The sequence below is a fragment of the Suncus etruscus genome, chromosome 1, assembly GCF_024139225.1.
Source record: "Suncus etruscus isolate mSunEtr1 chromosome 1, mSunEtr1.pri.cur, whole genome shotgun sequence".
In the NCBI taxonomy this organism is placed as follows: Eukaryota; Metazoa; Chordata; class Mammalia; order Eulipotyphla; family Soricidae; genus Suncus; species Suncus etruscus.
In genome coordinates, this window is record NC_064848.1 from 141,851,773 (window position 1) to 141,868,227 (window position 16,455).

Below are 16,455 nucleotides of genomic sequence, written 5' to 3' on the forward strand. Positions count from 1 at the left end.
TGACGGTCAAAAGGCAGTGGTGGAATATAGTGACAAAACTTGTTACCCCCCACTTAGGGGGGCACGCACCAGACATGGCCTTTTGCCTTCCTGGGGCAGTGCCTTCCTCCCAAAGAATTACTTGCCAAAAGGCCCGCTCAGTGAAGTCAATCATTTGACCCTTTGCGTGGATTATTGGCGGTAATTCCAACATGACTGTAACATTACATTTTCTCTTTATTTGGACACTATAGAAATCCAGCCTCAGCTTTCCTACAGACAAAGAAATGTCAGAACCAAAGCCTGCCAAAAGTTCCCTGCTGGCTAGTTTATTTGTGACTCGTATTTCTAGTATAACCTGGTGCCAGTAGGTTGTTTTTCTGAATCTAGCTCTATGATGGTAAACAATTATTTCTGTCCCCCCTAAAATCTATTTTCTGGCAACTACATAAACCTCATAAATATCTCTGTCTCCTCCTGGTTTCTTGAAAAACCTGCTTTTTGCTAAACCAAAAACATCTCTAGCTCTTGTTTCACAGCCCTCTAGCAGGGGTCTTTCTCACCTATAGGATAGTCATTTTGATATATAGATTCTAGGCCTGGTTCCCCATTGTACTGCTTTCTTGCTCTTTGTTCTCCCTGAGGACACCTTGCATACCAGAGTTTGTGCTTATAAATGTCATCAGCTGAAAAGTAAATTTGTCTCTCATCCCTTGGACGTGGGTCCCCATACGATTCATTTTTTGTGGTCTCATTTATTTCATTTTCATATTTCATATTCGTCCGCCTTGTGTGTCCACTTATTCCCAGTGAGAAATTATTTAATCCACTAAGGTTTTGCTTAGGGACACTAACATGTCTGCAGCAAAAACTCAACGAAATGAATGCTTCACCTAGAATGCTGCATCCAGCCAGACTCACTTTCAGGTTTAAAGGAAGTATACATAGCTTCACAGATAAACAACAGCTCAGAAACTTTACAGACTCAAACCAACCTTAAAAGAAAAACTGAAAGGTTGGAACTGGAGCAATAGCACAGCAGTAAGGCAGTTGCCTTGCATACAGCCAATACAGGCTGGACACCCCAGTTCAAATTCCGGCATCCCATATGGTCCCCCAAGTCTGCCAGGTGTGACTTCTGAGCACAAAGCCAGGAATAAACCCTGAGCGCCACTGGGTGTGACACCCCCCCAAAAAAAATCCCTGAAAGGTCTACTTTATTTTAATTAATTAATTATTTATTTATTTTGCTTTTGGGATCACACCTAGCAGCGTTTAGGGGTTATTCCTGGTTCTACATGCAGAAATTGCTCCTGACAGGCTCAGGGGACCATATGGGATGCTGGGATTCAAACCACTGTCCTTCTGCATGCAAGGCAAATGCCTTACCTCTATGCTATCTTTCCCACCAGAAAGGTCTACTTTAAAAGAAGAAAGACCATTAGACACTCCAAATTTCTACACAAAGATGACACTAAATCCCATGACTTCTCTCTCTCATCATCAATGGACTAAATGCACTAGTTAAGAAACACAGAGTGAAAAGAAAAAAAGAAAAGAAAAAAAGAAACAGTGGCAAAATGGATTAAAAAAGCTGAATGAAACATTCTGCTGTCTACAAAAAGCACATCTAAAAAAAAAAAAAAGAAACACATCTGAATAGTCAGAACAAGCATAGACTCAAAATCAAAGATTGGAGAAAAATCATCCAAGTAAACAACTTCCTTAAAAAAGCTGGAGTGGCCGTATAAGTATCTAATGACAAACTTTAGACTCAGAAAAGCTATAAGGGATAAAGTTGGACATTTTGTACTAATCAAGGGATATGTACAACAAGAAGAAATCACACTCCTAAACATATATGCACCCAATGAGAGGCCAGAAAAATATTTAATACAACTGTTGACAAATCTGAAAGTCGACATCAATGACAACACAATAATAGTGGGATACTTCAACACTGACTTGTCACCCCTTGATAGGTCAACCAGGCTGAAACTCAACAAGAATATACTAGCTCTGAAAAGAGAAATGGAAGGAAGTGGACTAGTGCTTCAAGAAATAAAAGAGGATACATGAAAATGGAGACACATACCCTGCTCATGGATCAGCAGGATTAACATAATTAAAATGGCAATATTCCCCAAAGCATTGTACAGATTTAATGCAATCCCTCTAAAGATACTCATGACATTCTTCAAAGAAGTAGATCAAACACTCCTGAAAGTCACTTGGAACAATAAACCCATGAATAGCTAGAGCAACTCTTGGGAAAAGAAATGTGGAAGGCATCTCTCCCCAACTTTAAATTATATTACAAAGCTATAGTCATTAAAACAGCATGGTACTGGAACAAAGACAGACCCTCAGAGAAGTGGAATAGACTTAAATATTCAGATAATGTGCCCCAGGTATACAATCAATTAATTTCTGATAAAGGGGAAAGAAATAAAAATGGAGCAAGAAAAGCCTCTTCAACAAATGGTGTTTTGGAAAACAGTCAGCCACTATCAAAAAACTAAACTCAGACCTCCATCTAACACCATGCACAAACGTCAAACCCAAATGGATTAAATACCTTGATATCAGTCCTCAAACATTAAGGTATATAGAACAGGTAAAACACTCCATGACATTGAGACTAAAGGCAACTTCAAGGAGGAAATAGCACTCTCCAAACAAGTGGAAGCAGAGATAAACAGATGGGAATATATTAAGCTGAGAAGCTTCTGTACCTCAAAGGAAATAGAGCCTAGGATACAAAAGCCAACCACTGAATGGGAGAAACGATTCACCCAATACCCATCGGATAAGAGGTTAATATCCAAAATATACAAGGTAATGTCAGAACTTAACAAGAAAAAATCTAACCCATCAAAAAATGGGGAGAAGAAATGAACAATTTCTCAAAGAAATACAAATGGCCAAAAGGCACATAAAAATGCTTCACATCACAAATTATTAGGGAGATGCAAATCAAAACAACAATGAGGTACCATCTCACGCCACCAGAGACTGGCATACATCACAAAGAACAAGAACAATAAGTGCTGGGGCAGATGAGGAAAGAAAGGAACTCTTATTCCCTGCTTGTGAGAATGCTTTCTCTTCCAGCCTTTATGCAAAACAATATGGAGATTCCTCAAAAAGACTGGATACTGAGCTCCCATATGATCCAGCTATACCACTCCTAGGAATATAGCCTAGGAACACAAAAACACAATACAAAATGCCTTCCTCACACCTATATTCATTGCAGCACTATTTACAATAGCCAGACTCTGGAAACAATCAAAATGCTTTTCAACAGATGAATAGCTAAAGAAACTGTGGTACCTATACACAATAGAATATTATGCAGCCATCAGGAGAGATGAATTCATGAAATTTTTCTATACATGGATGAACATGGAATCCATTATGCTGAGTGAAATAAGTCAGAGGGGGGAAAGAGACACAGAATAGTTTCACTCATCTATGTGTTTTAAGAAAAACAAAATAAAGTATTGTAATAAGGCCCAGAGACAACAGAGATGAGGACTGGAACACTGGCTCTCAATGTGAAGCTCACCACATAGAGTGGTGAATTTAGTTATAGAGATGACTACACTAACTATCATGACTATGTTAATGAGTGAGAGAAGTAGAATGCCTGTCTAAAATTCAGTCAGGGGGTGGGGAAAGAGAAAGATGGGGCATTGGTGTTGGGAAGGTTGCACTAGTGAAGGGGGTGTTCTTTTTATGACTAATACCCAACTATAATCATGTATGTAATCATGGTGATTAAATAAAAATAGTAGTCGTAGTTTCATAAAACCGTACAAATTTAGAATTGTAGGCCACTGTATTTATGACTTGCATCTGAAATGGGAGTAGCCTTAAGAGGATTTAAAAATGCAAAGTCTAACACTCGCTCCAGAGAAATAAAGTCATATCTGAATACTGGACATTCATTTTGTGTTAGAGTATCAGAGAACTGGTACTGTGAAGGAGATCCATCCATTTTTGGTGTCAGAAAAGAAAGACATCACCCTTTCTAACTTAGCAGTGCTATATCTTTGATGGGCTCAGAGACATTTTTCTGGAAATTATCTTACTCATAGATTCACCATTATGAAAAATAATGTCAAACAGAACCTTACACATTTTTGACATTGTTTGGAATAGATAACAAATGGAAATAGCCATCAATATAAAAAAATGGCTAAATTCTTAACATACAATGAAATTCTATATAGCTATCTCTATAGATTTTTAAAAAGATTGGAGAAACTCCTATGTATTAACATTTAAAGATCTCCAAGATATTCTGTGAGTAAAAAGTAAGGTGCTGAAGTGTTGATAGCACATGCTCTGTATTGCATGACAGAGAGATCAGAGATTTGTGTTGACGTGTTCTTTTTTATTAATTCTCTGGAAGTGTAAGGAAGACATTAACACTAACCTGCTCAAACAGGAAGTTAAAACTGGTCAGATGAGGAGGAGGGAAAGGAGGGAACAATTTTCTGCTATTGATGTTTGAAGCAATTTAATATAATAGCTTTGCTACTCATAACAGGCCAGACCTAGAAGGAACTTTAGAGATCTGTTCTACCCCTACCTTGACATTAAAAATGTGGGAATGCAGCACCTAAATCTTTCCTATTCCTTGCTGCTTCGTGTTAGTGTGATTAAAAATAATGCTAGGTATGTAATCAGCCTGTTACTGTAAAGGCTCATAATAATCTCTTAGGGATCTTATACAAGGTTACATGTAAAGAATAGCACGGGAAATCACTGACTACAACCGAAGTATTTCAAAATAATAGGTGTTAATGCCTTAAGCTCAATATATTTAAAGTAACCTCTCAGCTTTTCTGTCCACAGGCATTCTTGGATACAAAGGATGGACAACCTAAGATGGCATCTCAGAGCTAAGCCACACGAGATACCATACCCAGGTTGCATTACAAAATTGTCTGGACAAAACTTTTTAACACACCCTTTATCTCTAGGGCATACCCTCTTTTAGGATCTGAAGCATATGACCAGCCAGACCACCGAAGCAGCAACGGTGACCTGCATACTTATACTACAGAGCCTACTCATCAAACATATCCAAGCAGAATAACATGCCCCCGCTCTTTTCACCTCTCTTCTCACTACTCCCTCTTCCTCTTTTTTTTCTTTTTCTTTACCTATTTCATCTTATTTTCCCATTTCTTCCTTTCTGCCCCTTCCAAATACTCTCCCCTGTCCACCTTCCAGAAATCTGACTACCCCTTCACTCCTCAATCCCATCCAGATTTGCCAATTTATTAAAACTCTTCACCCTCAGTTCGTAATCTATTAGGCATCAAGACTGACCTCCTACCCCAATGAACCAGTACCCAGCACCCGAGCGAAGGGACATCCACTCAAACCCACACCTCGTCCCCAGCAGGAAAAGACAACCAACACCCCTACTGACTCATACTGTGTGGCTCTCCCTACCAACTTATCCTAACGCGGACTGTTGCTGGATACCGGACTTAGTCCTAAAAGGACTCCCAATGCAAGAACTTTACACAATACCCCCCCCAATCTTTTACCAATCTCAGGAAGGGCAGGGTATGCGATGAAAAGGGGCCTGGGAACCCACACCCCACAAGAAAATCTCAAAAGGCAATGGGGAAACCTATACTTCCACCATAAGTATAAGACCTGTATAACACTACCTCTTTATTTTTTATTTCATTTTACTTAAAAGCATTTTTCACTATACATATGTGAGCAAACATATATTTCTTTATTTCTATTTTTATGTTTTTTGGGTGTGTGACTTTTTTCTCGGGTCTTTTCACCCCCAAATGCATCGGCAATATAATGAAGCACCATTTCTTCCTGCAAAGGCACACTAAAAAAGGGGAAATCCCACATATATAAACAAGCTCTTATCTACTAGGGATAAGAACTCATACTTATTTACAATACAGGGGAATCTCCCACCTTGAAAATATGTCATGTGGATCCATCTTAGATGCCAGAAGATTATACACCGTCCCTCCAGACTTGAATCCTGAACCCCAGACATGGAATCGACACAGTTCTTCACAACAGCTACAGGAACTGTTGCATTAAATAATTAACGATGGGGCTGGATGGTGGATGATGCCATCCAGCCCACATGGCTCTGCAACCTCCATGCAGCCGGCGAGTTCCAGGCCCAGGTGAAATCACTCACACGCAGGCTTCAGGAAGAATCATCTTTATTTATGCCCTAGCCACCACAGGTGTGTGGCCTATGTCAACCTTTTAAGCATTCAGCTATATTTTGCTAGCCCTGCATCTTATCTCCTGTTAGCCATCTTCCCTTTGGGCTCCATGCGGCCCAAAGATCCAAAAGCCAGGAAGCCAAGCCGGGCCAAGAGAGAAACGGCAAAAGGGCTGAATCCCCTGGCTCAGAGGTTTATCTATCCTTTTCCAGACCCCTCCCAGAAATGGGAGGTCTTGCAGGTAGTTACACCTATTATCCGGTTCCCAAGACCCCTCCCAGATATGGGTGGGTCTTAGGGTCTTTGCACCCAACTTCAGGGTTTTAGCTAGGTACACCAACATTTCCTCCTTTTCTTAATATTTTTATGCACCAACGTAATAGAGTGAAAATTAATATACCAGCCCTTTTCAAAAACATATCATTTGCAAAATATACTTTACACCTGTAACCTAAAATTCTATTAATGCTTTTTTACCAAGCACTATTTTGGAACTTTCATGTTCCTATATTTTTAAACTATATTGGGGGAACTTCAATGTTCCTATATATTTTCTATACACAAGTACTTTAGCATACATGCATAACATACATTTTAAAAACAGGCTAAGTACATTAAAATACACAGTAAAACATTTTGCAATTGAAAATATTAACTTTGAAAGACAACAAAACACATTTAAATCATAAAGAAAATGACTAAGACAAAGATGCAGGTGGTTAGAAATTAGATGTTAAAATGGGCTAATTTGTATTACCTCCCTTATATTTTTATTTTTTAACCACTAACTAATTAAAACTTATCCCATTACCAACTATGAGTAAAATATTACTACCCACTAATTTTCTACACCTAAAACCATAGTTTAGATTAATTTGTCCCACGCTGATCTCACCACGTGGCTTTTGTAAACTTTTAAAGTTCAGATGTTGGTTTGTCCCACGCTGATCTTACCACGTGGCTTTCTTCCGTAGTTCCAGGCTCCGCTGCCGGTTTGTGATCTGGAGCGAGGATTCCAGGTTTTTCGCTTTTCCAGGCAAAGCTGAGCCCAGCCAAGCCGATCCCAGCCGAGCCGAGCCCAGCCGCTTGGAGCTTTTCGCAGCTTTTTTTTTTCTTTGGGCGCACTTTGCAAGCAAGTTTTCGGCCACTTTTCTGATGCTGGAGGGGCTTCACCGCTGCCTTATTTTTCCCTCCGGGCGCACTTTGGAAGCAGCTTATGGATGTTCAGAGTTTCAAGTGATTTAAACTAAAAGTTCAGTTCGAAATTTCCAAAGTCGAAATCCAAATTCAAGCCAAAGGTCATTTTTAGAAAATCAGTCCACTTTAAATACAGTCTTTTTTCTCCTCCGTTTCCAATTTAGACTTTTAATAAGTTTTTGAAGAGGCCGAGGTTTTTGGTTTTTGTAACAAAGTTTTAGTTCTGGGCCTTGGCCAGAGGTGGTGCAAGCTTTCACCTCTCTTGTTTTAATGGCCTTTGAACCCCCAGATGGGGTGTCGGCCATTTTTAAAAATGGTTGCACGTGGCCCAGGGTTTTGGGCTCAGTGCACCCGACAAGAGCCAAAATTAAACTGAAAAGCAGAAATGTTACCATTGTTGCTGGTTTCTTGGGTCCAGGATTCAGGTCAAAGTTCGGAGCGCCAGATGTTGTGTTAAATAAATAACGATGGGGCTGGATGGTGAAGGATGCCATCCAGCCCACGTGGCTGTACCTAGCTAAAACCCTGAAGTTGGGTGCAAAGACCTAGATAAACCTCTGAGCCAGGGGATTCAGCCCTTTTGCCGTTTCTCTCTTGGCCCGGCTTGGCTTCCTGGCTTTTGGATCTTTGGGCCGCATGGAGCCCAAAGGGAAGATGGCTAACAGGAGATAAGATGCAGGGCTAGCAAAATATAGCTGAATGCTTAAAAGGTTGACATAGGCCACACACCTGTGGTGGCTAGGGCATAAATAAAGATGATTCTTCCTGAAGCCTGCGTGTGAGTGATTTCACCTGGGCCTGGAACTCGCCGGCTGCATGGAGGTTGCAGAGCCATGTGGGCTGGATGGCATCATCCACCATCCAGCCCCATCGTTAATTATTTAATGCAACAGGAACCAAAGCCCACCTGGGACATCCTGAATACTACTCGATCTCCAACATATGCCAGTTCTAATATGATATCCTGACAACGAGGAAATTGGAAACAAATGGACATAAGAACAGGTTATCCTACCTTACCAACTAATGACAAAACAAAATCGGAAGACTTACCACACTATGGGCTATGCAAAAGCCAAGAACGTAATTTACAGATGACCGGCTGATAGAACCATGACCGGGCAGTATGTATTCTGGGACCAACAAGAAAGCCCTAGTCTAGGGTTTGGTCTACGTCCTGCATAACAATCATGACCTCCAATTCCAGAGTCCTGACTGAGACAATTGCAACTGAATGGGTCTTCTGGAAACATAACAAAAGACGATATCCCAGGCTCTATCCGAGTTTCAGCGAAAGGGCCAAGACCACTAACCACAGAAGACAGATTAAAATGACATCAAGGAAACAGAACTTCTAAAATCACAAAGAAAGTCTTCATAATAAGTTCTACTCCTTGACCTGTGCACAGACTGAGACCCCTAGATTAGAGGTCTGTCTTTATCATCCAGATCGGAGCAGAAACAGCACAAAAACACCAAGGGGAGAGTAAATGAACGTGAAAGGAGTCTATAAATAATCCCATGACAATATATTCCAAGGGTAGAGAAACCCTGTATCTCTTAGGCCAAGGGGATTCCTGTTTCAGATGACCCCAATATTTACTGTGACTATGCGGGGGGGGAACAAAAACATTAAATAATCCTTTTTTATTTTTATTTATTTATTTTATTATTTTTATCTGGTTTTTTTCAATTTCTTTGTTTTGGGGTAGATATTGAAGTAGTTGTCAATTTTTTTAATTATATATTTACTTTTCCTTTCTTCTTTTCTCTTCTTCCTCTTTGCGCCTTGTCATATTTCCTATCTCAAGACCATGGCAACTATGTGGTGCATATTTTTAGTGCTGCAATGCTCACTGGATATCTTATTTGATTCCTCTTTTTGAACTGTTGTGGTGTCTCACCTTCTTCTTTTCCCCATCGTCCCTCAAACCAAGGAGAGAGCTTCTAGAATGACTCTGCTCATAGTTGGCGTAGTCAATTTTTACCCCATTATATTACCTTTCTCTTCCTCAAACAAAACCACATAACTTGAACTTTCTAGTCCCGCCTCCCAATTGGAGGGGGCAGTAATGGAATCACCAAGACCAAACAGTTATAAGACCACTAAGTAATAAACTAGACACAGAAGGGACCACGCATTCTAGCAGCCCCTTCGGGGAGAGTGGAGGATATAAGAGGCAGGATGGGAGCGGTTGTGGGAGGACAATTTGGTGGTGGGAATTCCCCTATTCAATGTAAATATGTACCTGGAATATTACTGTGAATGATATGTAAGCCACTATAACTAAAATAAAAATTATATTAAAAAATAATAATGCTACAGTACCAGAGGAAATCTAGATGGGTTATTTCCATTTGTTGGGACCTGTAGCTATACCTCTGCCACATTTTGAAAAAACAAAAACAAACAAATAAACAAAAAACAATGGGAATGGTGGCCCAAAGGGGCACCCTGGTTCTTCCAGCTCTCAGATCTGGTACTGAATTGGTTTTAGAATCCCAAATTCTTGTTCTCAGTCATCTGGCTCTGTCTGGATTGATCCAAGAATTCCAGGTCCTTGGTTCATTCAGTGCCCTTTAAAAGATTCCACTGAACTTTTGCTACCCTAGGCATAGCAGTAATAGACTAAACTGAGTCACTGCCAACCTAAGAGAGTTCAGGGCATATGCTCTCTAATACCTTTTTAAATGAGTGGATGCAGGGCTGTAGTTTGTATAAGCCCCAAATCACTAGCTGAGCTCATTCATCATAACCAAGAGTGACAATTGATTTACATCCTGCAACTATGATGGTCACATTTTCCCATGGGCTAGCAATGGTGCAAGAGAAAAACACAAGGGGTGCCTCACTACAAGCAAATAACACTATGGAAACTTCTTGCACATTTAACAAATGTACAGATACTAAGAAAAGAAAAGTTCAATGATGGAAACCCAGTGAATGTGGAATATGTTTAACACCTTATGATTAAGATAAAGAGAAATGATTTGTTTGCTCATTCATTGGTCCACCAAAATCAGTAGCCATCAGCTTGGTCCTTGAACTGTACAATTTAAAATGTTGATTGGGGACTTGCATCATGCATATTCAAGTTCTAGGTCAAATGTCTTCATTAAATTGTAAACATTAGGGGACAGGACACACCAGGTAGGTCATTTGCCTTGCACGTGGTTGACCTGAGTTCCTATCCTCAACATGCAATCTAGTCTTCCCTGAGCACCACCAGGAGTGATCCCAGAGTGCAGAGCCAGGAATAAGTCTTGTGCACTGCCAGGTGTGACCCCAAAACCCAAATTTTAAAAAATAAATTGCAAACATTGTAACCAGGTAGATACAAAATCTATGACATGAATCTTATGCATGCATATCATACTCAAACTGATCACTGTCTTGCCCAGACAGACACAGCACTGACATCAGTCAGAACAGAGGTAAGGCACTCAGAATCTACCCAAGCAGATCCAGTCATCATCCATAATCTGTGACAAACACCATTGTTGTCCAAGAAGGCTGAGAGAGCTTCAAGGAAGATAAGGAAGACAATAAACACTTTGGGAGAACAACTTAGTAAGTCCATCCATGATGGATGAATGTTTGGTAAATCCAAGAGATTCAGGGCTTAGGAGAGAGCCCCCTTGGAGAACCGGTCACAAATTAGAAGCATATTTGGCTCCTTAGACACAGCTGGGCTGACTATTGTAAAGGGAAGAAGGCTTCTAAAGCTGCCAGAGGGAAAGTGGGTAAGTGAGATGAATGGAGATCAAATCCCATTATCACCAATTCCATTACAAAGAAAATTTCACCTTAACAAAAATATATCCCAGCCCCAGGCATCAGCCCATAATAATCATATATTGCTCAACCACCCACTGTGAAGCATGCTGCTCCTCAGTCCTTCTAGATAATAGTCTCTAGCTAAAACAACACTAGAGCACCTCCTCACTTCCCATGGGGTGAATTATTGGTGGTACTTGACAATGCCCACATTCCCTTTGGGCTGTGGGAGATGCCTTTTGAGATGCCCTACTGGGAAATGGAAGTCTTAACAAAGTTGAAAGGACTTGGTTTAGATAAGAACCCTGATAACATCTCTTAGCTTCACATGTATTCCACCCGACTGGGAAAATTATCTAAATCTTAGATGATCTCTCTTTAAATATGCAGAACAAAAATGTGATAAGACTAAACATCCATTCATGCTTTAAAAAAATCATAGCAAAAATTAGATTAGTAACTTTCTTAATCTAATAAACAACATCTGTCATAAAACCTATCGGAAAAATCCTACTTAAAACTGGAATCAGATTAGAAATCTATTATACAAAGATTGGCAAAAGATAAAAGGTCTGGAAAGTATTAAATGTAGACAAAGTTTGATAATGAGAGAAGTTTCCTTCAGCACTGGTAGGGATAGAAATTGGTAGAATTCCTTCAAGAGCATTTTGGCAATAACAAGTAAGTTTAAAGATATACATATTCTTTGATTGAACAACATCATGTGTCGAAGGAGATATGTATAAAAGTGTATACTTCATTTCATTCCATTTGCTTTTAATAGACCAAGGATTAGATATAGTGTATATGTCTATCACAGAATACATACATAATGATATGTTCTCTCAATGGAAGAGTGTATCATTGTTTGAATTAATCTACTAGAACAAAATCTGTTAATGTGAATCTAAAAAGTTACACGCTGCATGAGATCTTTTATGAGATGTCCATGGGAAGTAGATTCCATCTCTCCCCATATGGACAGGATTGCCTGTCCAAATTTGTCTCTGAAACATTATTTGGACCTATCACTTTATCACTGAATTGGGGTTGAAGAAGATTCATACCTAGTGTGATAATATCAGTGTCAGAAAACTTTCATAGTGTCATTGACTAGCTGGTATCTATGCCCCACATTGATTTCTCATTTTGGGGGGGGGGTTGACTTGAATACTTGGATGGTTATGTTCTTTATGAACACCCCTACTTCCTGATGTGTAGAAGGCCATCTTGTGTATCCTCACTTAACCAAGGGAGAAAAGGTTAGCTCCCTTCTTGATTTCTTGCACCTTTCACTTTTTAAAATAATTTTAATTGAATTATCATGAAATACAGTTACAAAATTGCTCATGATTGAATTTCAGTCATAAAAAGTCCAACACCAATCTGTTCACCAGTGCACATTTACTGCCACCCATATCCCTAGTTTCCCTCCCCCCCTCCCCCCTGCCTATCTCTTTACCTGACATTTTCCTTTTTCCTCTCTCTCTGTCTCACTCTCCCCCAGTCTTACTTATTTCCTTTAAGACACTGTAGTCTGCAATATTGTTACTGAGGAGGTATCATGAATATCACTTTATATACTTTCAGCACCCAGTTCTTGTCCAGAGTGATCATTTCTAACTATCGTTGTCACAATGGTCTTTTCTGTCCTAACTGCACTTCCCCACACTCTGTGGAAAAACCAAGTTTTCCTACCTTTTAGAAGGAAAAAAGCTATCTATTCTGGCGGCTTTATTTTCATGACCCAATCAACCTCCCAAAAGCCTTGTCTGTAAATGTCAACACATTAGGGATTCAACATTAGAATTTAGGGAGCAGGGTCCAGGAAGTTCAATACCCTTAGGTTACCCATGTGCACTGACTTAGTGAAATTCCAGGACTCCACTATCTGGAATCTTAGCACCTTGAAGTTTGTGATCTCCAGAGAACTGCATTGCCACTAAAGTACATGAACCCCATTAACTTCAATGGTCAAGTATGTATAAAACTTGGTCATTACAACTAAAAGAAGAAATGAGTACATAGATGCACTATTTTGATAAAAGGAGAGAATTTGGAGAGGAATACAAGCATTCAGCCCATAAAAAACAAGCAACTACTTAGGAGTATTCCTTTAGGAGTGACCAAAAATCTAGACCGACTAGATCAGAAAAAAAATGGTATCAAGGATATATGAAAGCTTCTTATATTTCACTTTTCTTTCTTCTTCTCCCATGTCTTCTTTCACTATGAGCCGCACACATCTCTGTTAGAAATCCATAAACATATTCCCAGAATAGTCTTTCTTTTTCCACCACCTCCCAGACCAACAAAGCATTAGGAAAACAAGAAAAATGACAATGTCCTTGTTGACTGGGTCTCACTATCTCTTAGTATTCAACAGAACACTGGAGCTTAAGGAAACTCCCATAAGATCTTTCATCTCTTCGTGCTTTGAATTCTGAGAACCAGAGTGGTGACACAGCTTGCCCAAATTTATACAAGATTAAAAGCTCAGTTCTGGTTAGTTTTCAATACTAGTGTTGTTTCTACAGAAGTCTACAAGGTACTTTCACTCATAGCATCAGTTTGAGTCCTCACGGATAGTGAGTCAGGAAACTGCAGCTGTACTGGAGAACTCAAAGGGTGACAGGAGGAGACAAAGGCCAAATAAATACTTAGAAATAGAGCCCTAAAGGACCTTATCAGGAGGTAGCAGACAGCAAAGTCTCAGCCCAGGGGAACTCCCTCCCTAATGCATGCCTACTTTGACCCCTTAGCAGAACAAAGGTCGCCACCATCTAATTTTAGTGGTGAATTCTCTATTCCTGGGTGGAGATTTAACTTTAAAATGAGGCAAGCTTGTAAATCTGGGTGCATGCAGAGCATAACTTGAAGGTGAGCACATGTGGAGGGGGAGGAAACTCGAGTCAGGGGGAATAAAAAAAAAGGAATGAAAACAACCACTAAAGACATATTAGAGTCTATCCTCTCATGCCTGCTCCTGTCCTTTTAAAGAATACTTTCCCTCAATAAAGTCTTGCGTGTTGGTTAATATCTCCTACCCGAGAATTCTTTCTTGGGCAAATAGAAGGAATGAGAGATGATTGCATTCATTGCCATAACATTCTCTCATCCTTGTGGGTGTTTCACAAATATTCCAGCATGGTTGATGCCCCTTTAGAACTCATGGAAGATCATTTTCTGGATGCCCTCCCACTCGAGGTCAGTCATACTTAGCACCATGAACTGGCTAGAACCCAAGCAGGCACAGTGTGCATGCAGAATAACAGTCTCCACATTTAGACCATGACTCATCGTTTCGAATGTCACTGAGCTTGGAACAACTTGAGAGAAAGGAAGGAAAGAGAGTGAAGTTGAAATCTCAGTGGAGGGTGCTGACAAGACAAGTTCCTGCTGAGGAGTGCAAAAAGGGACATTTCTAGGTCCTCCCTCATTGGCTGATTTCCAAAGATCTGTAGGACTCTGACAGCTAAGAACTGCTTTAACAAAAGAAGGAATGAGCTATATATGTAGAAAAATGTCTACACATATCCTAAACTTCATTGCATGCTGGATAATCTTGATAGGCAAAGATCAGTGAGAAATGCAAATACATTGTAAAAAAAATTAGTTGTTTACATGAATGGCTAGATCCATCAGATTAATCAAAAGCTACAAAACCTGGGAGAAATCTAAAGCCCCTACATCCCAAAGCTTACTGTCTAATGCAGATTGAGAATGACCACATTAGGGACAAATTTAAGACATTTAAAGAAAAAAAAAACATAAAAGTATACTTCACTTAGTGTAACAAAGCATTGGAGACAAAAAAAAAAAAAAGAGGTGATACAAGAGAGATGGGTTTTATCAAAGAGAATTTTTTGAAGAGATGTGAGCTTTTTCCGTGAGATTTGTAACAGAAGAAAGGCTGAGAAGGCAAAGAAGCAGAGAGCAAGAGAGAAGGTAAGAATGAGAGAATGACTTTTGCATAAGTGTTTATGCTGGTTATGTACTCAATTAACAGCTGGTTGGGTGTTTATACCAGTGTAAGATATGATTGCTCACTTTCACCCTTTCCACTCAAAAGCCTCAGAAAAAGATCATCAGCAGTTCCAATTTTAAAAGAAGAAACAGGCTTGTAAACTAGTGGCTTGTCCCAGGGGTATGAAGCAACAAATGGTTGAGTTCAATTTAGATTTTGGACTTTGGACTTTAAGCAGAGACCCTTTAAAGGTTCCTTTGCTGATTCAAATTACTAGAAAAAAAAAAACAGGAAGAAAGTGATGAACAAACTTTTAAGATAACCTAGTCAGGTTCAAGTATCAGGTGAAAAAAAAAAGGTCTATTCAAAGGATTCAACAGTTAGGAATTTCATCTGTGTTTTCTTGATCAAGTTTCCTAGGATATGAATTAACGATCTCAAGGGCAAGTCTCAGGAAGTGGGGTTCACAACAGAGACGAAAGCTCTTTTCTTAGCTCACTGGACACAGCAGCTGGCAAAAATGTGGGGAGGTGGAGTAACAAACGGAAGTCACATCATTACAAAAATAAACTTTTTAGGCACATCTCCCCACTGATGAAAAATACCACCAAACACCTACTTCGTAATGGTTTACCCCAAGATCTTTTGTATGAAGTACCCAGTCTGTTATTATTGCTCATCTAAGTCAAACTGGGCTGGAAACTTAGTCTTTTTCCTTACAGCCGGATCTCAGGAGCTTCTCACTAGAATCCAGTCACAACTCAGCCTCTAATTCTCCAACCTTTCAGGTTCAGTTTTGCTTAACTTTGACCCCCAATTATAAAGGCCAATTACATCCCTAGATGGTAAGTTTGGTATCTAAGATTTTGTAAATACTTTGGGTCTAATTAAGTTGATCACATTAGAAAACAGAACCAGCATATTCAACATTTAACGTTGTGAAAATCCTGAATGAGTCTATATTATTCATAGATGACAAACAATGTGCATAAACTGTTCTCACCAGCTGGTCAGCAGTTTAGTGGCATATACACTAAACAAGAAAATAACCAGTCCTTTGGTTATTATGCCATGACTTATCTATCCTCTAGCCTCACATCCTCAAAGTTTCCTTCACTCTCTTCTTTTCCATATTGGCATTTTCTCTCTTATCAGGGATGCGCAATTTGGGCTAACCAAGGGAATCTGCAGAGTTTGAAATATCCCCACAGCTGGGTGTCCCCTATTCCAGACACTGGTTGATTTGACTTTGAGGATGGACTGGAGTCAACATTTTTAAGGTTCACAAGTAAACCTAATGA

At 39.6% G+C, this 16,455-nt stretch overlaps 1 pseudogene; it reads left to right on the top strand.

Annotated features, from left to right (window-relative positions):
- Window positions 1-9,710: 9,710 nt before the first annotated feature.
- Window positions 9,711-9,802, top strand: LOC126030964 (uncharacterized; annotated as a pseudogene).
- Window positions 9,803-16,455: the final 6,653 nt, after the last annotated feature.